Here is a 25,764-nt window from a genome sequence, read left to right as displayed (position 1 = left end):
TTGATGTTTATTGTACATTTTTCATTTGTCAATGCAGCTAAATGACAATTTAACACCAGAACTTTGAGGGAAGGTCATTTTGATTCTGTCCTGCAACAACAGCAGCAATGGCAAAGAAGTCATTTCTTGAAGAAGTTAAGTTGTTAAGTTTCATCTGCTGACTCTTTATTGACTTGGACTAGCCCTTTGCAATGTGGACTCTGGACTCTCTTTAGCCTCCAACCAGCGATATATGTTGCCCTGCTCTGCCAGCATCACAGCTACAACCTATTCAGAGCTGCAGCTATTATGCAACTATTATCGAACTACGGTCCCCCATATGTTTATCTGTCAATGACATCAGGCTAGCTATTGCTCATGTTATAGCATGTAAAAAATACATGTTGCTATGCAACCAGGCGGGTGTACATATTGAGTGCAGCACGTTATATTGATTTCTATTGAGGTTTTGCAGATGCATGACCATATTTATGTGACGTTAACCTGCCATTGTGGACCTGTGACAATACGGTGACAAGTAGGATCAAGTGAATAAAGTCCTGCGACTGGTCTACAACCAACCACTAATTGTGATGTAGGTATTCACCCACCAGTTGTACTTGCGGGAAGCTGATGGTAGTCACTGGGAATTGCATGCTAAAGGCCCAGTTATACATAACCCCAAATTGGTCTGCACAGTCTCCCATGGCAACCACCGGTCACTAAAGAAAAAAGTGGTCTTCCCCAACTTGTCAAAAACCTCTATAGAATTGCCTTGGTTGCTAACATATTGCTACAGTAACAGTTTTAATTTTAAATTTGAAAAAGTTAAAAACTTTTAAACATAGAACTTACAAGCTTTTGTTGTCTTTTCTTTATCATGCATGTGGCCAGAATTATGTTGATGATCAGGGGGAGAGTAGAATTTTGTGAAGGTGTAATTTATAAAGGAGCTGTACGTTGTCTATCATATATTATGCACTTCCAAATCCCAAATCACTACAGTTTCTCAGAGTATTGCATGGTCTGATCTGTTTTGATTGTTACACTTTTGGTGGACTTCAAATTGTCTGCTCAAGTTGATAGATACCAACAGTTGCTTCTTTAAGACCATTGCTGATCTTTTTTCTTTGCCCTAGACTTACAAACTGCAGGTGTATGTTTTTTTTATTACCATGAGTGTATAGTTACATTTTAAATTTCATAAATTAGTTTTTTTCTCTCTCCAAAATTCATGTGTACAATATAAGACCATATTAAATGAAATATGCAAACTGTTTATGTGTGTGACTCTTATAAAAAGTCTTATTCATGAATTATACTATGAAGTAGTGAATGTAGTTCAGTTTGTTAGTTTATATAAGAGAAGTCTTTGGAAATATCAGATGCTGCATCTGGATTCGCAGTGAACATTTTCTATATTAATAAATTCATAATAATACTACCTGTTCCCAATAACAGCCACGATTACTATCCTTAAATAACCAGTTTGCTAATACATTTTCCTTGTATATAAGCATAATAATTTCTGGTAGACAGCTTTTTTTAGTTAGATGTTCATCTTTGAAAACTCCACCACAAACAACAGCCTCCTCGCATTCTCTTCAAACTTCTACGATGGTCCTCTACATTCGGGTTTTTAGCGAGAGTGTATGTGTGCGCTGCATGCGTGTGCTTGCCTGTACTTAGAAAGGGAGAGCAAAACAGCTTCAAGGGCCTTTTCTTGACACTGGAGGGGATAAAATGAAGAGACTGAAAGAAAGCGAGCTGAACCAAGTGAAGGGAGGGGTAAAGGGCAGCGTGAAAAAACCCCTGAGTGACTGGATGATGCTGAGAGTTTTATGTTACCTCTTGGGTCAGTTTGGCAAACACAAAAATGAATGCACACTCATACACTCTTATTATTGCTCTAATACACATAAAAGCATTACATATAAACCGAAACACTTACTAGAAGGATATCCCTTCACTCAAAAGAGTTATAAGTGTGTTTGTAATATGAATCCTATGCAAACAGGACTTCTCATAGAGCCAATGGCTTGTAACCTACACCCAATGTGTAACCTAACAAAAGCTAAGATAAAAGGAGAGAAGTCTGATCTACACCTAAACCTCTATAAAGACACACACACAGTCACACACGTACACACACAATAGCTCATTATTCTATGCATGTGTCATCATGGTTTTATGAGCACCATAGTAGCTGTATTCAGGGTATTGAAAGGAAAGCCTGAAGCAGCCTGGTGTACACTTCTTTACACGTCCTCGCTCTCCCTGTTCGTCTTTCCCTCCCTCCCTCTTCTGAGTCCATTAAAGGACCTGCAAGTTTATCAAACTTAATGTAGCGTTAGCATATACAGCTTTTGGCTGTACCACACTCTTTTCTTCCTATCTCTACCACTCACTGTGCATAAACCTCACTAATACTATCTCTTCCATTCACAGTGGATGGGCCCCGCTAACGATGCTAATTAGCAAGCGAACACAATGCACGCTTCATCTCCCCTCCCACCTGTCAGAAGTACATGCGGTGCAGCCTCAAAAACCAGAGAAAATCGCTTCCCTTCTCGTCTCTCCTCCTCCTCCTCACTACCGTCACTCTTTTGCGTTTGCTTCGTTTCATGTTTTGTTTGGCTTTGCTATGAAAACTCCAGTAGAAACTTTGCTACCTGTATCTGTGTGTGTGTGTGTGTGTGTGTGTGTGTGTGTGTGTGTGTGTGTGTGTGTGTGTGTGTGTGTGTGTGTGTGTGTGTGTGTGTGTGTGCGCGCGTGTGTGTGCTCCCTTTAGTGGATTTCTTTTTTCATAGGGAAATGGCCTGTAGAGACTAGAGAAGAGAAACATGACCACAAATGAGGATAAAACAAGTACACAGCAAACACAGGAAGGTATGAAACGATCTGCTACTGTTTACAGTTATAACCTCTGTTCTCTGCCTGATGTGGGGTGTTGAGAGTGGAAGGCAAGATTTACTGTAAAAGAGAAAAATGAATGGAATGATCAGGAAACCAATGGTGGAGTCAGCTGGCCACCTAAACCCTACACCAGACCCCTGTAACCATCTTTATTCCTCTGTCCACACCTTGAGGGCATTCCTCAGTTCACCTCTCAGATGAAAAGAGTGAATGTAGCCTTTCTGATGCTAAATAGAGTGGTGTGTTTCTGCTCCCCGGAGGATGCAGAATACTGTTTCATCAATTCAGTCAGCTGCCCACACATGCAAGTGCTTGTTGAGTGTATGTGCGTGGGCTAATGTGTGTGTGTGTGTGTGTGTGTGTGTGTGTGTGTGTGTGTGTGTGTGTGTGTGTGTGTGTTTGATAGAAAGAGAGAGAGAGAACAGAACATAATGTGTAAGTGGTAGTTAGAATGCTACAGCAAAAGCTGCTCTCTAAAATGGTACTCATATTCTGAAGGGCCGACAGGGTTTTAGTGGCGCTTGCTAACGAGGCATTCATACTGATCCATTACAGAGTGCCACACACACACACACACACACACACACACACACACACACACACACACACACACACACAGTCATGTGCCCAGGACATTCCATTCATTTCTTGGAGACTTACTTTAATCATAACACCTATTTACTTTACCCTTTACTTTTACACTAACACTCTCCCTTAAAAGTGTTTTATGTTATAGGGACTTATTGTTTTCAAAGGAGCTTGCAAAGAAAAGCGTCTGGACTTCTTTAAGTTACTTGAAGACGTTTCACCTCTCATCCGAGAAGCTTCTTCAGTTCTAAGGTCAAATGGTGGAGAGTCCCAGATAAACCTAGTGGGAGTGACCCCCCACAGAGGGACAAAAGGACCCCCTGATGATCCTCTAATCGCCTGAGCCAAGGTGTGAAACTGGGTGTGGGTCCCTATCAGCCAGAGTTTGGGACTCTCCACCATTTGACCTTAGAACTGAAGAAGCTTCTCGGATGAGAGGTGACGTTTTTCTTTGCAAGCTCCTTTGACTACGATGACCTGGATGACTGAGAACCTTCACAGACGGACTTATTGTTTCTATAAGGTAAACACACTCTGAGATGCGACAAAGCAGATTCATGTCCCTACAACACAATTAATGCCTGAATTTGTGTACCTGTGGCAGTGGTTTTCTTCATCTTGCAAACAAGCATTAAATTGTTTTTACTTGTGTGAGATATTGTTGGGACACAAGGACCACTGCGATCTCGGGATGCTATTCTTATCCTGAAATGATGAATAATTGTCAACTGACAGTTTGGATTTCAAGAACAATATACCAAAATGAAAAGACAAACAGCTTGGTAACAAGAAATGGAATATGAATGATATGCCAAGTCATTTTACATGGTTTTGCTGCATATTTTGCTTTTTGTGTCATTTCTCTCAAACTGTGATACAGCTACTTAGTCCATGCATGTTGCTGATCAACTGAATTTTACCTCTCATGGTCTGAGACTTATTTAGGTGCCTTTTGGCAAACTCCCTGCAGCTGGTATGTGCCTTTCAGTAAGGATTGGCTTTTGTCTGGCAATTTTTCTCTTCAGAACTGCTTCAGAACTAATTCTTCATGGCACAGATTCAACAAGGTGCTGCTCACATTCTTTTGAGATTTTGGTCCGTATTGTCATGATAGCATCACACAGTTGTTGCCGATTTGTTAGCTGCACATCCCTGATGTGAATTTTTCATTCCACCACATCTCAAAGGTGCTCGGTTGAGTTGAGGTCTCGTGACTGTGGAGGTCATTTCAGGATGTTAAAGAAATCAGAAATGAAACCGTTTGAGCTTTGAGACACGTCACATCATCCTACTGGAAGCAGAAATCAGAAGATGGGCACACTGTGGTCATAGAGATGGACATGGTCAGCAACTGTACTCAGGTCGGCTGTGGTGTTTGGTACTAAGGCCCCACTCCATCATGCAACTGCCACCAGCCTAAAGCACTGATAAAAGGCAGGGTGGCTCCGCGCTTTCATATTGTTTAAATCAAATTCTGACCCTACCATCTGAATTTTCAGCAGAAATTAACATCAGAACAGGCAACACTTTTCTGATCTTCCATTGTCCCATTTTGGTGAGCCCGTGTCAACTGTAGCCCCAATTTTGTGTTTGTAGCAGACGAAAGTGGCAGTCATTACGGTTGTCTGCTTCTGTAGACGGTTTGCTCCAAAGTTTGACATGTTGTGTGTTCAGAGACGCTCTTCTGCATTCCTTGGTTATAATAAGTGGTTATTTGTTATCTTTCTATCAGCTGGAAGCAGCCTGGCTATTTTCCTCAGACTTCTGGGATCAACAAGGTATTTTCCCACAGAGAACTGCCGCCCCCTGAATATTCTCTCTTTTGTGGAGCATTTTCTATAAACCCTAGAGATGGTTGTGCGAGAAAATCCCAGCTGATCAACAGTGTCCGTAAAGCACCAACAACACTTAAAGTTATTAAAATTGCCTTTCTTCCCTATTCTAATGCTCAGCAGGGCATACATATGATTGGCTGATAAGATAAAATTTAAAGATGATTTAAAGAACAGTTAAGTGGTATGTCTAATGCAAGAGTGAAAGAAGACTGGTGTGATTATTTTTAATTATGTGTGATGAATAAGGGACAGGTGGACTCCAGATCTCAGAAACAGCTGATATAAAAAGGGGACCAGGGCTTGAGTGGAAATTAACACACCAAAAGAGCTGGTTTTTGGCATTCTCACTGTGGATTACTATGTCCAAATTCATGAAAAAATAAATTCATTTAAAAATGTGTCAGAACATAAGAGAGAAAGCTTCAAAGTGTCTAAAATGTTTTTATAAATTTACTGTATCAAGAATTTTATTTATTAAATTTATCATTAACTGGAAAGCCATTCATTCACAGGATCCTTCTGTTTGATCAGGCTAAAGGATTCTTTAATGTAAATAACTGTTTTTAGGTATTCAGTGTGGTTTCAGAAGGCTGCTGGCAATCAGTAGAGGATTGAGTACCAGTGTCAGTGAAAGGTATTTGCCTTCCTGATTTCTTTCTTTCCGTTTTAACAAAAAATAAAAAAATAAAAAAATAAATTTAAATTCAGTTTTTAAATCATGATTTCATTTATTAAGGGAAAAACGTTGTCCCAACCTACCTGGCTCTATGTGAAAGAGCAATTGCCATCTAAACCCAATACCTGCTTGTGCCACCCTTGGCAGCAAGAACTACTATATAATCAAGCAGTATGACTATAACAATAACTAGGAATGAGTCTTTCACATTGCTGTGGAGGAATTTTGGCCCACTCGTCTTTGCAAAATATTTAAATTCAGCCATATTTTCAAGGGTTTTGAGCATGAATGAACTGCTTGACTAGGCCACTCCAAAACATTCTTTTTATTTTTATTTTCTTTTTTTAACCATTCAGAGGTGGACTTGATTGTGTATTTTTGGTTACTGTCCTTGATAACCTGCAAGTGTGCTTGTGATGGCCTGAACTTCCCCTTCAGGATTTTTGGTAGAGTGCAGAATTCATGCTTCCATCGATTGTTCGTTCAGGTCCTGAAGCGGGAAAGCAACCACAGAAAATCACATTATCACTGAAAAAGTTTTGGGGGTCGCCAAGATTTTTTATTTTGGCAAATGTGAGCCTTAGGTCAGCAGCGGTTTTTGTGTTGGAACTCTTCCACCGATGCTGTTTTTACCCACTCTCTTTCTTATAGTTCAATAATGAACACTGACTTTAACTAAGACAAACCTAGATGTTGTTCTTGGTTCTTTTGTGACCCCCTGTATGAGCTGTCAATGCTGTTTCATAAGAAAAATCATATTGATGATCTGGAATGTACACAAGTGTGACAGATATAGAAAAAAAATAAGACTTTTTCATAACCCTATATGTGACAGAAGGTTGAGATGAAAGTATCTACTACATACACTTTTGCTTTTTGTGCTAACATCCCATGTTAGCTTTTTAATCCCTAACAGGTAATCCATCCAAGTCAAGTCAATAGTACTTTGGTGTTCTGGCTCTGACAGAACACCAAATGACACAGCACACTGAAACAGTTATAACTACAGGCAAATATAGCCTGCTTTATCATTTATTTTACTCTGAATGGTATCATGACTTTTAAAATGAACACCATTTAACAATGACGAAAACAACAAACTCAATAGAAAAATGTTTATTCAGGTAATAAATCAAGTGCAAAGCAGGGTAATTTCCTCATTAATCTCTATTAACAGAAATCTACATATGAATTTGCAGAATCTAAAGTAAGTGTGTGATTTTTCATTTCAGGTTTTCCACTTGTTTGTCCAAGTTCTATCAACCAATCACATTTCAGTTTTTCTTTTTCTTCTTTCATTTTTTAAATGCAGGTAAACAGTACGGAAAGAAAAAGAGGGGCAGAATTTGCAAGGAAATCGATTTTGTTTTTCATTGAATTTTATTTGCACTCATCAAGAAGGCTCTGATAACCTGGCTGCACCAAGTGGACCTTTATTTATGTTCATTTAAAACAGCGCTGTCAAGAGAACACAGGTGCTCCAGGTGAGGCTTGAACTTACAACCTCAACATTGCTCTGCAGTGTACTGTCTTATAAGTATCACGTGCTACCCGATTGCGCCCCTGGAACTTGTGCGCAAAGTGTTTAAGTCAAGTCAAGATATCACTACTTTTTTGCCACCAAAGAGTTGCCCTGTGCTGGCTGTTACAGAGATTTCACTGTCTGTAACAGTTTTTAGACCCCAAAACATCGAGAGTAATGAACCTAGCTTCCAGGTTGGAAAAGCTAACACAGAAGTGCTCATGCTTATCACATCACTGCTTTCTTGCAACCACAATGTCAAGAACAGCAGTTCATGCCTAAATGCTTGGTTACAAAGAGCTGGACCACAGTGATTTAAGTTCAGGTGAACCATAAAAAGAACGCCGATGCTCCAGGTGAGGCTTGAACTCACAACCTCAGCATTGCTCTACAATGTACTGTCTTATAAGTACTGCGCGCTTACCGATTGCGCCACTGGAGCTTATGCAGATTATTAGTTAGTCAAGTCAAGACATAATGACTTCTTTTTGCAACCAAAGGAGTTGCTCTGTGCTGGCTGTTAGAGAGATTTCACCACTGGCTTCCGTTTTTAGACCCCAAAACATAGAGAACATCAAGAACACTCCAGGTGAGGCTTGAACTCACAACCATTGCAGAAAAGCCAGTCTTTGTCACATTATTGTTTCTTTTCTTTTTTTGATGACATCAGCAGAAACCGGTTCTGTGATCAAACAGTCAGACAAAACATCGCTTAGCATGTTGAGGACTACATTTCAAAATATACCTCTATATCCAATACCAAATATTTGATGGATGAACATAGAAGATATCTTCCATAGTGCAAAGAAAAGCCAAGTTACTGTATATGTACACTATATGTAAAATAGCTTAGTCCAGTTATGGCTTCCTTACCTATTACTAGATACAGTAACTAACAATCGGGCTGTGTCATCCTTGAGTGCAAAACCCAATGCAGGAGATAAACCTGTGTATTATTACCAAGGACTAAAATTGCAGTCATTTTACCTAATATGTACACAAAAATATTCAAAGAACATTCTCATGTCACAACAACTTTCAGAGGGGACAATGAGACCAGTCGATTTGTGTGGTTCTAAATGCAGTGCTGCAAAATTGTTTCATTCCTTTCTTTACAAGGTCAAGTGCTTTGAGTACAAACAATGGCTTCGGCCTCACAGAAAACTCATAAAGTAGCGCCGCGCGCAGATTCTCCCTCTATGTGCTTCGTGTATGTGTATGTGTGTGAGAGAGAGTGGTCTTTGTGTCTGCATCTTTGTGTCTCTCTCTATCCTGTTAAGACATTGATTTTGCCTCATGACGGGCAGAAGGCTCTAAAAAGGAACAAAGATGGAAAGATGAATGACCGTTGTCCTCAAGAGGGATGCTTGTTTTCTCGTCTCTCTTTGATGAGGTCACAGACAAGACTCTGGGCCACAGGTCATGGAGCCACATAGATTGACATCAAAAAACATACAAAAAATTCACTTTACTCTGTTCAATAGGTCCCCAGCTGCAGGTTTCTATAAATTGTTGTCACTTACCATATCAGCCTTCATAGAAACTGTTATCTACACAAAACTTCTCTAAAACATATGCACATGTATATACAGTGGGGCAAAAAAGTATTTAGTCAGCCACCGATTGTGCAAGTTCCCCCACTTAAAATGATGACAGAGGTCAGTAATTTGCACCAGAGGTACACTTCAACCGTGAGAGACAGAATGTGAAAAAAAAATCCATGAATTCACATGGTAGGATTTGTAAAGAATTTATTCGTAAATCAGGGTGGAAAATAAGTATTTGGTCACCTCAAACAAGGAAAATCTCTGGCTCTCACAGACCTGTAACGTCTTCTGTAAGAAGCCTTTCTGTCCCCCACTCGTTACCTGTATGAATGGCACCTGTTTGAACTCATCATCTGTATAAAAGACACCTGTCCACAGCCTCAAACAGTCAGACTCCAAACGCCGCCATGGCCAAGACCAAAGAGCTTTCGAAGGACACCAGGAAAAGTATTGTAGACCTGCACCAGACTGGGAAGAGTGAATCTACAATAGGCAAGCAGCTTGGTGTGAAAAAATCAACTCTGGGAGCAATCATCAGAAAATGGAAGACATACAAGACCACTGATAATCTCCCTCGATCTGGGGCTCCACGCAAGATCTCATCCCGTGGGGTCAAAATGATCATGAGAACGGTGAGCAAAGATCCCAGAACCACACGGGGGGACCTGGTGAATGACCTGCAGAGAGCTGGGACCAAAGTAACAAAGGTCACCATCAGTAACACACTACAACGGCAGGGAATCAAATCCCGCAGTACCAGACGTGTTCCGCTGCTGAAGCCAGTGCATGTCCAGGCCCGTCTGAAGTTTGCCAGAGAGCACATGGATGATACAGCAGAGGATTGGGAGAATGTCATGTGGTCAGATGAAACCAAAGTAGAACTTTTTGGTATAAACTCAACTCGTCGTGTTTGGAGGAAGAAGAATACTGAGTTGCATCCCAAGAACACCATACCTACTGTGAAGCATGGGGGTGGAAACATCATGCTATGGGGCTGTTTTTCTGCCAAGGGGACAGGACGACTGATCCGTGTTAAGGACAGAATGAATGGGGCCATGTATCGTGAGATTTTGAGCCAAAACCTCCTTCCATCAGTGAGAACTTTGAAGATGAAACGAGGCTGGGTCTTCCAACATGACAATGATCCAAAACACACCGCCCGGGCAACAAAGGAGTGGCTCCGTAAGAAGCATTTGAAAGTCCTGGAGTGGCCTAGCCAGTCTCCAGACCTCAACCCCATAGAAAATCTGTGGCGGGAGTTGAAAGTCCGTGTTGCTCGGCCCAAAACATCACTGCTCTCGAGAAGATCTGCATGGAGGAATGGGCCAAAATACCAGCTACTGTGTGTGCAAACCTGGTAAAGACCTATAGTAAACGTTTGACCTCTGTTATTGCCAACAAAGGTTATGTTACAAAGTATTGAGTTGTATTTTTGTTATTGACCAAATACTTATTTTCCACCCTGATTTACGAATAAATTCTTTACAAATCCTACCATGTGGATTCATGGATTTTTTTTTTCACATTCTGTCTCTCACAGTTGAAGTGTACCTCTGGTGCAAATTACTGACCTCTGTCATCATTTTAGGTGGGGAGACTTGCACAACCGGTGGCTGACTAAATACTTTTTTGCCCCACTGTATACTGTAGAGAAAGGAAAGCACACACAAGCCATGCCTCTGATTGTATGCTTTGATATGAATGCTTTTGCTTGTATGACTGCATGAAAGGCCCAACAACCACCTGGATTCTGCACTCGTAACTTTCCGATAGTTGACTGTGGAAGTCACTCTGTCAGAGCTTTTGTCTGTTTTACCTCTGCTAGCCAGTAAACAGCAGTTGAACAACAGTTCAGATGTTGTTGTTTTTTTCCAGGCACTGACTTTAAATAGGTTGAGGTATCTTTTGTGATTGTCTCACAAGATGATCACAGTAGAAGGTTACCATTATATTATGTGGCAAGGAGAGAGCCATGTTTGAGTTGAGCTAACACTGCCCTGTAAGCACAGCACATAGTGTACCACATTAGAGTGTATTGTACTAATAGAAGTATCAGAGCTCAGACACAGTGCCACTGTATGCATGGACAAACCCAGAAGTAGGTTATTGGGGAATAAAAGCTGGCATTGAGATCATTTCCAGCTCAGTTTCAACTCATGTCCTGTCTGGCTGTGCCTGTTGTTGTTGTGCACTGTATAACCTAGAAATCCCCATATATCACTGTGTGCACATGTGTTTGTGTGTATCTAGAGGCCAAAGGTCATTGAGTGAGGGGCCGGGGAATGCTCATGGAGCACACAACCAAATTCCAGCCAAACAAAGCTGTATTTGTACATTCTACAAAATGAAGGCTTCGGGACACCCTGATAGGTGAAAATGCTGACCTCTGTCTGGATGACTTCAGATGGATGATCTTCTCTTTTTCTCTACTGCGCTTTTTACTTATGACATATGTCTTGTGTAGCCCAGATGAAAAATATCATACTTATTCTCTTTATATTAACTGTCCACATCAACAAGCGTCGTATTTCCTATGACCATTGAATGCACCTCTCAGTTCACCCCACGTGAGGGCACCTAGCTCAGCAACCAATCAGAGCCTACCCAGGCCGCATTGACCCTGTCAGCCAGGAAGTGAGGTGAAGGTGCATGATGCTCCCGGGTTTTTTCTCATCTCAGCAAGAGGAGTGGAGGCATCTACTACTCAAACCGAGAAATCCACGGACAAAAGAGAGGAAAACTCAGGATTGAGAGGAAGGAAAGCCAGCGTACTTACCTGCTGGAAGTCCGGAGTCGAGTGGCTGGATAAAGGAGAGAGGCAACGTCGGTAAGACGAGTGTTATTCTGATGGAAAAAACTTGTAGAGACTTACCGTCGCGATCATGCTAATGCTAGCTCGGTGTCTCACAGGCTAACCACTCACCTTTCATCCGGAGAGCTGCTGCAATTCCAACGCCAGTGTGTGTTGGGCTTTTGTGAAACAGAGCAACGGTGAGCAACATGTTCTTAGCTGCTCTAAAGCTAATTTTTGTCAGTTCACTGTGAGTTTAAAGTAATCTAGAGGGTAATTTTTAGTGCATTTCTCTCTCACGAATAGGCCTATAGCGTGGAGAAATTAAGCACACTGCTTTAATGCCTCTGAACTGAACTCATATGTATATTTTGTTGCTTATTTGCACATAGTTCTGAATTTGTTATGGTGTATTGTATTTTGAGTGTCAATGGTTACTTACCATAAGTATTGTTTAATTAATGTTTACATGAATAGAGAAATATTTGAGCAACTTAGATGTTTAGTTCTCATATTTGATATGCTTGAAAATTGAATGTTGTACAACAGAACTGTGAGATTTGATAAGATTTAAGATGTTGATGCAATGAATATGAGGTGATGCAATATTTTGATTTTGTATTTTAACCTTAAACAATGCATCTGAAACAGACTGATTAGAATGTACATTTTATGACCTGGATTATAGGTCAGGTTTTTTGGAGAGGACGGAAAAGTCCAAGGACCAGGACGATATTCTGGTTGTGATAGATGGCGAGCCAACCACTTTGAGGACGATCTACCCCAAAGAAGATACACACCACACACTCATACATTCCAGTTACATTCACAAGGACCTTTGAAGTTGGCTATCACCAGCTTAACTCTAAATTCTTAAAGGGCCCCAACGAGTACTTTTATTTTGTTGAGTGTGCACACTATTTATTTTATTTTATACTTTATCTGTACAAATTGGACAAATACCTGTTATACTTTGTAACAATACAAGAGTGGCTACTCAAAAGTTAACATTGTGTCCAGGTCATTATTGCTGCTCAATACTTTGGCTCCACACGAATTTGGTGTCTTCTGATTCTGGCCAGGGTCTTATTACGAGCCCAAGTAATTATTGTGCTGTAATTCACCTTTATACCTTAAAGTTGGTTACAAAAGTGGCGAGCCAGCCAGGAGCCAATTGATTTGAGCATCAATATTGAGGCAATGACCAGCATGGATTTCATACAAAAGTCTGGTGTCAAAATACCTAATGCGGTTGTTGTCGCTGGGATAACACAGGTATCTGAGAAAGATGAACAGGTCATTGACTTTCTGAAACAGTATGGTAAAATCACAAGAGTCCTTTTTGTTGATGATTCACTGTCCAACTTCTACCAAAACCTGATCGTAGAATACTCTAGCAGTTCAGCCTTAGAAGGTTTAGAACCTCGTTTACCATACACATACACAGCACAAGCTGATCCCAGCGTTGTCTATGAAATTAAAACACTCAGTAGCATGTACACTACCACGGTTGGGAGTAATGTTACAAAAACCTACTTGGCGGAACTCAAGGAACTAGCCAAGCTGAGTGGCAAAGACTACGGTGAGGTGCTGAAGGAGATGATGTGTCAGATTGGGGAGGATGTTGAAGCCATGCGACCTACCACTGAAGAACCTTCTCCCACGTATGTCGAGACCACTGTTGTATCTCCGCCCGCTTCTAAAGAGCGACAGTGTCACACCTCACATTCAGATGTTACACCAAGTGATACTGGTGCCACTGATGATGTTCCCCTCACTAATGGAAGGAGAGCAGCGTCCCTCTCAGTAAGTGACTTGAACCCACCTGACATTCAGAAGGTTGTGGTAGAGCATATCGTACGAAGGCAAGATCTTGTCCCACACATCCAGTCCCAGGTGAGACTCCGTTCCTTCTCCGGTAAGGTTCCCAGACCTAACAATGAAACTGATTATGACACATGGCGCACACAAATTGAACTGCTCCAAAATGATCCCAGCATGTCCCCCCTGCAAATATCCAGAAAGATCCATGAGAGCCTGCTCCCACCAGCAGCTGATATAGTTAAGAGTTTGCGGCCTGAGTCACCACCTGTGACTTATTTGCAGCTTCTAGATTCAGCCTTTGGCACTGTAGAAGATGGTGAGGAACTTTTCGCTCAATTCCTGAACACCCTTCAAGATCCAGGTGAGAAGTCATCCACTTACCTTCACCGGCTACAGCTAGCATTAAACAGAGCCACGAAGAGGGGGGGAGTCGCATGTGAAGAAGTGGACAAACATCTACTTAAACAGTTCTGCAGGGGATGTTGGGACAACGACCTACTCAGCGCCCTGCAACTTGAGCAAAAGAAGAGCAGCCCACCCCAATTCTCAGACCTGTTGTTAATGATTCGCTCTGAGGAAGATCGACAGCAAGCAAAAACTAACCGTATGAGAAAACACATTGGCACCACAAAGCAGAGAACTCAGTTACAGTTCCAGGGTGCACATGTTTGTGAACCAGAGGAGAAACATGGGAGTAGCATTGCTGCTATTGAGGATCTGCGAAAGCAGGTGGCGAGTCTGCAAAGTCAACTAACTACATTCATGTCACAGAAAAAAACAAAGTTTGCAAACAGCAAGGACCCTGCAGGGAAGCCGCAGAGTAAGATGTCAAAGCCACATGGTGTAGATGGACGTATGCAAAGACAGACTTCAAAGAGGCAAAGGGGCAGACCCAAGCCCTGGTACTGTTTCAACTGCGGTGAAGATGGACATATCGCTCCATGCTGTGTTGACCCCGCTAACCCCAACCTAGTAGCAGAAAAAAAGAAGCAGTTGGAGGAGAAACAACGCCAGTGGGAAGCGCGAGATTGTACAGATTCCCCTTTAAACATCTAACAGTTCCTGTTGTGGGACAAACAGGAGCTGAGGAGAGTCAACAACGTCCCTCAGACGTAAACAATGGTGACAAAATCACAGCTGAGGTTAACAAAGTAAGTACCCCAGCAAAGACTGTCAAAGCACAAACATGTTCTGGCTTAAACCATTCAGAGCAGAACCAATCTTTCCAACTCCCTAAACAGTTGATTGGTACCAGAAGTACAGCTCAAGTGACTGTGAGAGGTGAAGAAGTCAACTGTCTTCTTGACTCAGGCTCCCAAGTTACCACTGTTCCTGAGTCATTTTACCAGCAGCACCTTTCAGAGCAAAAGATCAAGCCACTACATGACCTCTTAGAAGTGGAAGGTGCTAATGGCCAGCTAGTGCCTTACTTTGGCTATATAGAAATGACCATAACTTTTCCAAAGGACTTTATAGGTGTTCCAGTAGATGTAAACACACTTGCTTTAATCGTCCCTGACACTTCACAATCCCTCATGCTCATAGGCACAAACACCCTAGATGTACTGTTCGACATCTACTCAGAGACTGACTTAGCCAATCGTCAACCCCTCCCACATGGCTACAAAGTAGTCTTCAAAATCATTGAGTTGAGACGGAAGCAGACAAGTGACACCCATCAGGGGGTAGTGAAGCTACTTGGCAAGATGCCTCAAGTCATTCCAGCTGGTTCAACTGTAGTGGTGGAGGGAGTCGCCCTTGGCGAGGGCCTTCAGGATGAAAAATCAGTTGTAATTGAGTACCCATCATCGTCCCCCTTGCCCGGTGGCCTGCTACTTAAAGCCGGTCTGGTGGACTTTCCCCAGCGGCGGCCCCACAAGTTGCCAGTTGTTATAAGCAACGAGTCTGACCACGACATTGTCATCCCTGCCAAGTGTACTATTGCAGAGGTTAGTGCTTATCAGACCATCCTATTAAAGGAACACAACAAGACCAAACAGTCAGAACTATCCCAGAGAACTCCAGACACTCCGTCTTTCCAAGAGCCCACCATAACCTTCAATTTTGGTGACTCCCCAGTTCCATTGGAATGGAAAGAGCGCATCACTCAGCAGCTCAGCGGCATGCCTGAGGTGTTTGCACAGCACGACCTGGATTTTGGCCGGACGGACCAGGTGCGACATCATATAAAACTTTCGGATGACACGCCTTTCAAACTACGTGCCCGGCCAATCCACCCACGGGACATTGAGGCTGTCCGGAAGCACATTCAGGAACTCCTTGATGCAGGAGTTATTAGAGAGTCAGAGTCCCCATTTGCGTCACCCATAGTGGTAGTCCGGAAAAAGAACGGCCAAGTCCGGTTGTGCATCGATTATAGGCGTCTAAACCTTCAGACTATAAAAGATGCGTACAGCCTTCCGAAGCTAGAGGACACATTCTCAGCCCTCAATGGTTCACAGTGGTTCTCTGTTCTTGATCTAAAATCAGGGTACTACCAGATCGAGGTCGAAGAAGCAGACAAACCGAAGACGGCCTTTGTGTGCCCTCTCGGCTTCTGGGAGTTCAACAGAATGCCTCAGGGTGTAACGAACGCCCCCAGCACGTTTCAGCGGTTAATGGAGCGGTGCATGGGGGATATGCATTTGAAGGATGCATTGGTCTTTCTTGATGACGTGATAGTATTCTCCCGAACCCTTGAGGAACACGAAGAAAGACTCATGAAAGTGCTCACTCGTCTAAAAGAGTTTGGGTTAAAGCTGTCACCAGAGAAATGTGTCTTCTTCCAGACTTCAGTCCGTTATCTGGGACATGTGGTCTCCAGAAATGGAGTTCGGACTGACCCTGAGAAGATTTCGGCCCTTAAAACATGGCCTGTCCCACAGACCCTGCGAGAGTTAAAGTCGTTCCTTGGTTTTGCTGGGTATTATAGAAGGTTCGTTAAGGGGTATTCCAGCATTGTGAAACCTCTCCACAACTTAACTTCAGGGTACCCACCTAGCCACAAGAAATCAAAAGTAAACGCAAGACAAAGTGCACATCAGTACCATGACCCAAAAGACCCTTTCGGAGGTCGCTGGACGCCAGCTTGCCAGGAAGCCTTCGAGTCAGTCATCCAAAGTCTCACCACTGCCCCTGTACTTGCCTTCGCTGACCCCCAGAAACCCTATATACTGCACACCGACGCCAGTACCACCGGGCTTGGTGCTGTATTGTATCAGGAGCAAGAGGGACAACTTAGAGTCATAGGCTATGCAAGTAGAGGGCTGTCACGGAGCGAAAATCGCTATCCAGCGCACAAGTTGGAGTTTCTGGCGCTCAAGTGGTCAGTTACAGAAAAGTTCAGCGACTATCTCTACGGCAACCACTTCACTGTTGTAACGGATAGTAATCCGCTGACTTACATTCTGACTTCAGCAAAACTTGACGCAACTAGCTATAGGTGGCTAGCAGCACTGTCCACATTCTCTTTCAAACTCCTCTATCGTCCAGGGAAGCAGAATGGAGATGCGGATGGATTATCACGCAGACCACACGGAGGGCTAGCGGACGACCTGAAATCACAAAAAGAGATTGAACGCATACAACAGTTCACTCAAGATCACCTTTGTGATCCAGACAACATCAATGCTGTAAATCAGTCTGTGGTGAAAGCAATCTGTGAGAGGCAGTTCACCTACAGCGTCAGTCCTGACAATGAAAGAGAGGCAGATGCAGATTGTGTTGCCTTGGTGGAGGTGCTTGCTGTGTCTCCTAGTGCTGTACCTGATAGCTATGGGCAAGAGGAACAGTTTGGAGGTCTGCCAACCATTCCCCATCTAACTGAGGCAGAGCTGGCAGACGAGCAAAGAGCCGATCAGTGTATAAAGCATGTTATTTCTCAGATCGAATATGGGGACACACCACCTCCAACCGTGCGCACACAGTTCCCTGAGCTTCCACTGCTCCTCCGAGGGCTTAACCGTCTTGAGCTCCGCAACAATGTCTTGTACCGGCGACGCCAAGAGGGGTCCCAGAAAACCTACCAGCTTGTACTTCCAGCTGAGCTTCGCAACACAGTTCTCACCAGCCTGCATGACCATATGGGTCACATGGGAGTCGACCGTACACTGGACCTTGTAAGGTCAAGATTTTATTGGCCAAGGATGGCTTTGGACGTGGAAAGGAAAGTGAAGACGTGTGGCAGGTGCGTGCGGAGGAAGGCACGGCCTGAAAGAGCGGCCCCCTTGGTCAACATTAATACGACACGACCTCTTGAACTCTTGTGCATGGACTTCTTGTCCCTGGAAGCTGACAGGAGTGGAACCAAAGATATATTGGTGATCACGGACCACTTCACTAAATTTGCAGTTGCTATCCCAACACCTAATCAAAAGGCCCGCACAGTGGCAAGGTGTCTGTGGGAGAACTTTATGGTACACTATGGCATCCCAGAAAAATTGCATAGTGACCAGGGTCCAGATTTCGAGTCCCGCACAATCAAGGAGCTCTGTCAGGTGGCTGGTATCCACAAGGTGAGGACAACCCCATACCATCCTAGGGGCAATCCTGTGGAACGATTTAATCGTACCTTGCTTGATATGTTGGGAACTCTCCGTGATCAAGATAAGTCCTGTTGGCGTGACCATGTAAAACCCCTGGTCCACGCTTATAACTGCACCAGGAATGAAGTGACTGGTTTCTCCCCGTACGAACTGATGTTCGGACGCCAACCTCGGTTGCCAGTTGACCTTGCATTCAACCTGCCAGTGCAAGAGGAACAACACTCATCTCACTCTGAATATGTGCAAAAACTCAAGTCACGTCTCAAAGAAAGCTACAAGTTAGCTATGGACAAGGCTGCAAAGATGGCTCACAAGAACAAAATGAGGTTTGACAGACATGTAACTGCATCAGACTTGGAAGCTGGAGATCGGGTATTGGTCAGGAATGTCCGTATCCGGGGCAAACATAAGATTTCAGACAAGTGGGAACACACTGTGCATGTAGTGGTGAGAAGGGCAGGCAACCTCCCAGTATATACAGTTAAGCCTGAAAACAAAGATGGTCCCCTAAGGACACTACACCGGGATCTGTTGCTACCATGTGGCTACCTACCTGTGGAGGAAAGCAGTGAGCATGTACAGAAGCCAGTGTCACGCAGGCCAAGAACCCGTGCAAATCCAGCGCTAGAGGAAGAGAACTCCTCAGACGAAGAAGATGATTTGCTCATTCCTGTTTGGTTGAGTTCCCCTGTCCACACAGTGAGTGAGAGTCCTGTAAATGTTCCTGATATTGACAACCCACCTGTTTTTGACAGCCAATCTGATTTTGGCAACATACCTGATATGCCTAACAGTACTACAGATGATACTGAGTACTTATCTACCAATGGAGTCACACCGACCGAACAAGTGGATGAAATAACCTTAACTGAAACTGACTCACCTGTTGATGACCCAGACGTCCAAGAAAGGCAATTTCCATTTCAGGAGGCTGGCACCAGAGGTGCGAATTCTGAGGAGAGAGTGGAGGAGATAGTCCCAGTGGATACAAGGGAAAACATGGATACAAATGATCCTGTAAGGAGATCTGAGAGAAACCGTCGTCCGCCACGACGGCTTGACTATACGGAGCTAGGCAATCCTCTGATCACTGCAGCAAAATCATTCTTGCAAGGACTGTCTTCAGTTTGGGCCGATGTCATCAGTGATGGTGAAGAGCCTGCTTCGCCCTCTTCCTTGACCCGTCAAATAATCATCATTTAACTGTCTACCATGCACAGGGACGTGCATGAGTTCAGGAGGGGAGGGTGTAGCCCAGATGAAAAATATCATACTTATTCTCTTTATATTAACTGTCCACATCAACAAGCGTCGTATTTCCTATGACCATTGAATGCACCTCTCAGTTCACCCCACGTGAGGGCACCTAGCTCAGCAACCAATCAGAGCCTACCCAGGCCGCATTGACCCTGTCAGCCAGGAAGTGAGGTGAAGGTGCATGATGCTCCCGGGTTTTTTCTCATCTCAGCAAGAGGAGTGGAGGCATCTACTACTCAAACCGAGAAATCCACGGACAAAAGAGAGGAAAACTCAGGATTGAGAGGAAGGAAAGCCAGCGTACTTACCTGCTGGAAGTCCGGAGTCGAGTGGCTGGATAAAGGAGAGAGGCAACGTCGGTAAGACGAGTGTTATTCTGATGGAAAAAACTTGTAGAGACTTACCGTCGCGATCATGCTAATGCTAGCTCGGTGTCTCACAGGCTAACCACTCACCTTTCATCCGGAGAGCTGCTGCAATTCCAACGCCAGTGTGTGTTGGGCTTTTGTGAAACAGAGCAACGGTGAGCAACATGTTCTTAGCTGCTCTAAAGCTAATTTTTGTCAGTTCACTGTGAGTTTAAAGTAATCTAGAGGGTAATTTTTAGTGCATTTCTCTCTCACGAATAGGCCTATAGCGTGGAGAAATTAAGCACACTGCTTTAATGCCTCTGAACTGAACTCATATGTATATTTTGTTGCTTATTTGCACATAGTTCTGAATTTGTTATGGTGTATTGTATTTTGAGTGTCAATGGTTACTTACCATAAGTATTGTTTAATTAATGTTTACATGAATAGAGAAATATTTGAGCAACTTAGATGTTTAGTTCTCATATTTGATATGCTTGAAAATTGAATGTTGTACAACAGAACTGTGAGATTTGATAAGATTTAAGATGTTGATGCAATGAATATGAGGTGATGCAATATTTTGATTTTGTATTTTAACCTTAAACAATGCATCTGAAACAGACTGATTAGAATGTACATTTTATGACCTGGATTATAGGTCAGGTTTTTTGGAGAGGACGGAAAAGTCCAAGGACCAGGACGATATTCTGGTTGTGATAGATGGCGAGCCAACCACTTTGAGGACGATCTACCCCAAAGAAGATACACACCACACACTCATACATTCCAGTTACATTCACAAGGACCTTTGAAGTTGGCTATCACCAGCTTAACTCTAAATTCTTAAAGGGCCCCAACGAGTACTTTTATTTTGTTGAGTGTGCACACTATTTATTTTATTTTATACTTTATCTGTACAAATTGGACAAATACCTGTTATACTTTGTAACAATACAAGAGTGGCTACTCAAAAGTTAACATTGTGTCCAGGTCATTATTGCTGCTCAATACTTTGGCTCCACACGAATTTGGTGTCTTCTGATTCTGGCCAGGGTCTTATTACGAGCCCAAGTAATTATTGTGCTGTAATTCACCTTTATACCTTAAAGTTGGTTACACTTGGCACACTTTTGTTTCAAAATTAAATCAGTTCTTGTCTCTTTTTTTCCTTCTTTTTCTCTTCTTCTTTTAGGTGTTTGCTTATAGCAACGCTTTTAGTGTTTTTAGTCAGGCGTTTATGAGGTGAGACGCTGCATATGTGTGCATGTGTGTATAGTGTCTTTGTGTGTGAAGTGTTTGGGTGCATATGTGTGTGTGGCCCAGCTACGGTGCCTTGCTGTGGAACGCAGAGGTCAAGAGGAGCTGACCTCCCTTGAAGCCTTAATATGGTGCAAAGGGGGAGGGGAGAGGTGAGAGCACTGGACACGCTAAACAAGCAAACGCATACACCTTAAAACAATATCTCCACTTTTTTTTTAAACTTTGGATCTTATTTCTGTGGTTTATGCCAGCGTCAGTACAAGGTTACTGCGAGCACAGCAGTAAGAAGTGTTTCCCACGCTTTATCCAAAACCTCTGTTCTGGAAATTCACTTCATAAAGTGATTAGCCATTCTGTCCATCTGGGCGTCATCATCTTCACTCGTAGCATCCCAATTAGTTTTTGGATAATGGCATCATAATCGGGGAATTTTACATCTGTCTGATGAAACATTTTGCTTGCAGCTGCTAACTTCATCTTTAAAGCATTTCGGAGAGTGCTCACTACTTTTCAGTTGGCATTAAAATCGGGAACACAAATTACAACAAAAGGCAAAGCTCGAGCTGTTGAAATGAAACTCTCCATGCTTGCAAAAGTATGTGCAGCATAAAAGACACAAACACATGCACACTTTCATACCTGCTCTCCCTTCCTTTCTCTGTTACTGAATGCTTTAATTCTCTTGGCCTTACTTTTCTTCTGCTGCGCCCCTACACTCATCTTTTAGACTAAACAAACGGAACTTGGCTGGGAAAGGCTCTGGTTCCAGATGCTGTCTCTTTCTCACTCCCTCATCCCTCACTACCCACCACCACCCCCACCCCTACTCCTCTTTGCTGACCTTTGCCCCACCACCCTCCCACCCTCTCTGTCACAGGGAGACCATGAGTGCAGCAACACCTCTCCCCTTTCTCATTCAATAACACTCATTCAATTCCCTCCACACCATGAAAGTTGAGAGATGCTCTTCTTCTCCCTTCAATACACTCTTCTCTTTTAGGGGCTGGTCGTTGCTTAACTGCAGCACAATTTTGATAACTTAGTTGTCCTTATGAAACCACTGGAAAAGAAAGAAGGACACTGAACGTGAGAATATTCCAGCTAAGAGTAATCAGTCTGTCACAACTGTTTTGTCCTCCTGTCTTCCATCAAACACTATTAAGTATTTTGGTCAGTATTATAAAAAATTGCATATAGTAGTGCAAATCATTACAGGTCACAAGGGACCCGGCTATTTTAGCTATTTTGGTTCATTTGCTGTATTTGACTATAAATAAGCAGGTGTAGTGAATAATAATTTCATCATGTTTCCCAACGTATCTCACACATAAAGAACAGAGTACAGAGTAACAGTGCTTGTTTCCAATGTGTGTAGGCAGGGCAGAGCACTGGGACATGTCTTGGTGGCATGTCTAGAGTGCTTAGGAACAGGTGCACAAAGGTGTGCGTTCGCAACATCTACCTGCTTTACTAAAGACAACATTCAGACTCGTCATCCAGTAAGATGTAGTGTCAGAAGAAAACAAAGAGTGGAGCAGGCGGTAAAGTAGAACAACAACCTCTTTGCGACTAGGAATTATTGGAATTGAATTCGTTTGCATTCTGCAACTGATTGCAAGGAGCTGCAGCAACCAACTAGTCGGCAACACCACCCTCAACCTCTGGTTGACCACTTTTGATTACTAGGCACTGCACAGGTGGGAGGCAACCTGTCTCCAAACAATGGCGGTCACACTTGGAGTGATTGCAATCACTGTAAGACAGACTAAGGAAGGTGCAGTGGTCTCCAACCACTGGTGTGTGTGACTGTGGCATTAGTCTTTTTACATTGTTTTAGTGAAAGCATGAAAACACTAGGTGGATGCCTATTTATAAACAAACCATTTAAAGATTTGAGCTAATCCTTTTTGCAGGTGAACCTATAGCTATGGTCAGTCTTGAAAATTAGGCTTTTTGGTCACTCCAAAATGTTTGATCATCTGGATATATTTCATTCTAAAAACTTGTCTGGGACAGATTACAGTAAAACACAGGGTTAACCCATAAAACTAGCAATCTGGTGATTTGTGTGTACAAAGTGGCCTGGGATTTTCTGGCTAGAATTACTGCTACAGTTGTTTGTGTATGTAGTACCATTGATTAGAGTTACATCATAAGAGGCTGTTGTCAGCACAGTTAAGATGGTGGACTATGAAGTCATGGTGAACACGTTTCCAAATCAACATATATCTCCTGCTGTCTTCAAATTATTTTTCATGCAAAGTTGCCATAGACAACAGACAAAATCACTGACAAAATCAGAAGTGACTTATTTAATCCTTAGTGCTGCAGAATGACATTGTACAGGAAACAGTTTGTGCTCGGTGCTCTTTGTACTTGATACGACACAGATGCACAAAGCAAATTTCAAGGCCAATAAATAAACAAACATTACATAACAAGCAAGTCACCGTAGAAAATAATGTAAAGAGCAATTCTTTGAATGTCAAATACTGAGAAACAGACGTGTGCTATGATAACCTCAGCTGATCCTTTTGGTTCAAGCACAAATGTACTGTACTTTGCACACAAATGCAGGACAAACTTTCTTCTTTGACTATGAGCTGAGGTTTTTCAAACAGGGGTGGCCCCACCGCAGGACAGAAAGAGATACATGCATACAGACTGACAGACGGAGAGAACTTTTTAAACCTTGTGGTTATATTTCCCTGGAGCCTACCCCAACTTTACAACTCCATTAACTGCTCCAGTGCAGATTTTAGGCTGCTTCGGCCCAGATTTGTTCAGAAATAAATCAGAAATAGAGGAAAGGTAAGTCCAAAATGTGGGTCCCCGAGCACATTTTGGTATAATTTCTTCTACCGACCAAGGGGACAGAGCTAAATATTAGTACAACTGCATCTCCCACTACACACAGCCTAAAGAGGGCCCACCAAAAGACCAAAGACCCGTCTGACCTTTCTCATTTAGGAACTAAACTTCTTCCTCCTTCCCCGCTCCTTGAATTTAGCAGCACCATCAGTGTGTGTGTGTGTGGTTTCCGCATGTTCTGTGCATGTGTGTGTGCGTTCATGGAGAGATCTCCAGTGATTCCCTGAACCCCGCAGCCAGTTTCATTTCAGCGCTTTTCTAAACATCACCTCTCAAAGCTCATTCCCAAATAAAAGACAACATGGAAAGAAAAACAGGACAGCAGCAGAAAAAGGAGGAAATGTTATTTAAAAGGTACCAGACCGCAGCATTTTCCACTGATATTATTACTCCTTGCCCATTCCAAAATATATATGGGCTGCAGGCCAAGAATGTAAAAATAAAACACACAGACTCAACATCTGGAGCAAACTGAACAAAACCCTCATTTAATCTGTACTGAATACTGTATTCTACCATTCTACCACTGGCCTGTCTCACTTCTTGACACACACACGTACTTATATTCATGCATATACACACATACTTTGTCACAAATGCAAACCCAGCACATACTGTACATATACAGGTCTGCAGACTCCATGAGCACACGGTTCAGAGTGTGCTGTGTTACTTTGGACTGGTGCTTATTTAGCACCTTTCTACTCAGTGGAGCACTCAGTGCGCTTCCTTACTACAAGTCTCATTCACTCAATAACACACACATTCATACAGTACTTTTAACTACACATAAGCACTTTGGAACATTCACATACACACACACACCTGCCCAAGGACACTTTGGTATGTGGACTGGCGTAGTCCACTGACCTTCCACATGGTAGATCCCCTGCTTTGGCACCTGAATTATCCTAATAGTTAATTACACATAATATTACAAAGCACAAGCCTTTTGATTTTGTTTTGACGAATACATACATTTATTTACAACTTGTTAACATATGCTGAAAAAAGTTTTAAAATAAAGCTGGGGGGGGGATACAATAAAGATTGACGAAACTTCAAAACTTGCCTTTAACTTCTCCATTTTTTCAAAGATGTTTAAAATGCTTCTACTGCTACGCAACAAAAAAATAACAAAAAACCCACAAAGTTGATTGTCAATTCACCAAGCTTCATTTTACAAATTGTAAACTATTACAAAGTAAAATGTCACTTATGTCGCTTGATGGTGCAACTCTGTTTGACATGGTAAACTGAACCTGTTATGCCTCTTTTGTGCATAGGCGAAGGCGGTCCTCTGCAGTGTTTGTTGTCAATAGGGGCAGTGTCAAAAACATGTGATACAACCTGTTTGTGGGCTGTTGGTCCATCAGCCAGCTGCAGAGAAGAGCGACGTTACAACACATAAAGAGCTGAAGTGAAACAGAGTGGTAAAAACAATAAGGGCCCACTGGAGCCACTGTCTGTACTTTTCGTCCTGTGTTTTTAATGTGTCAGGATTTTTTTGCTCTTCTCCCGTTCTTCTTCTGTCGCGCCTTTTCTTAATCCAGCCCTTCATCAACCAATCATCAGTAAACCAATGCCTGGGTAATTTATGTCCAGCAACCTGCAGTTGAGATTTTGGGGGACTGCACAGGAGCATGTTTGCGACGGATGACACACTTCTCTGTTTGCTGTCCAAACACTAATGCGTACGCGGATGCACACATTTGCAGGACCGTAAACTACACATCAGTCAGAGATGTTGTGGCATCACTGCTTTGAAAGTGACCAATCACATTAATATCATTCTTTCTTT

At 42.8% G+C, this 25,764-nt stretch overlaps 1 non-coding gene across 1 annotated transcript; it reads right to left on the bottom strand.

The window, feature by feature from the left end:
• Positions 1–7,864: 7,864 nt before the first annotated feature.
• Positions 7,865–7,958, bottom strand: trnai-uau (transfer RNA isoleucine (anticodon UAU)). Its single transcript has 2 exons — positions 7,921–7,958; positions 7,865–7,900 (listed from the first exon to the last, which is right to left on the bottom strand). It is a non-coding gene; the product is annotated as a tRNA-Ile (tRNA).
• Between the last annotated feature and the right edge of the window lie 17,806 nt (positions 7,959–25,764).

This window comes from Astatotilapia calliptera, chromosome 5, assembly GCF_900246225.1.
Source record: "Astatotilapia calliptera chromosome 5, fAstCal1.2, whole genome shotgun sequence".
Taxonomy (NCBI): Eukaryota; Metazoa; Chordata; class Actinopteri; order Cichliformes; family Cichlidae; genus Astatotilapia; species Astatotilapia calliptera.
This window is presented reverse-complemented; position numbering and strand designations above follow the sequence as displayed.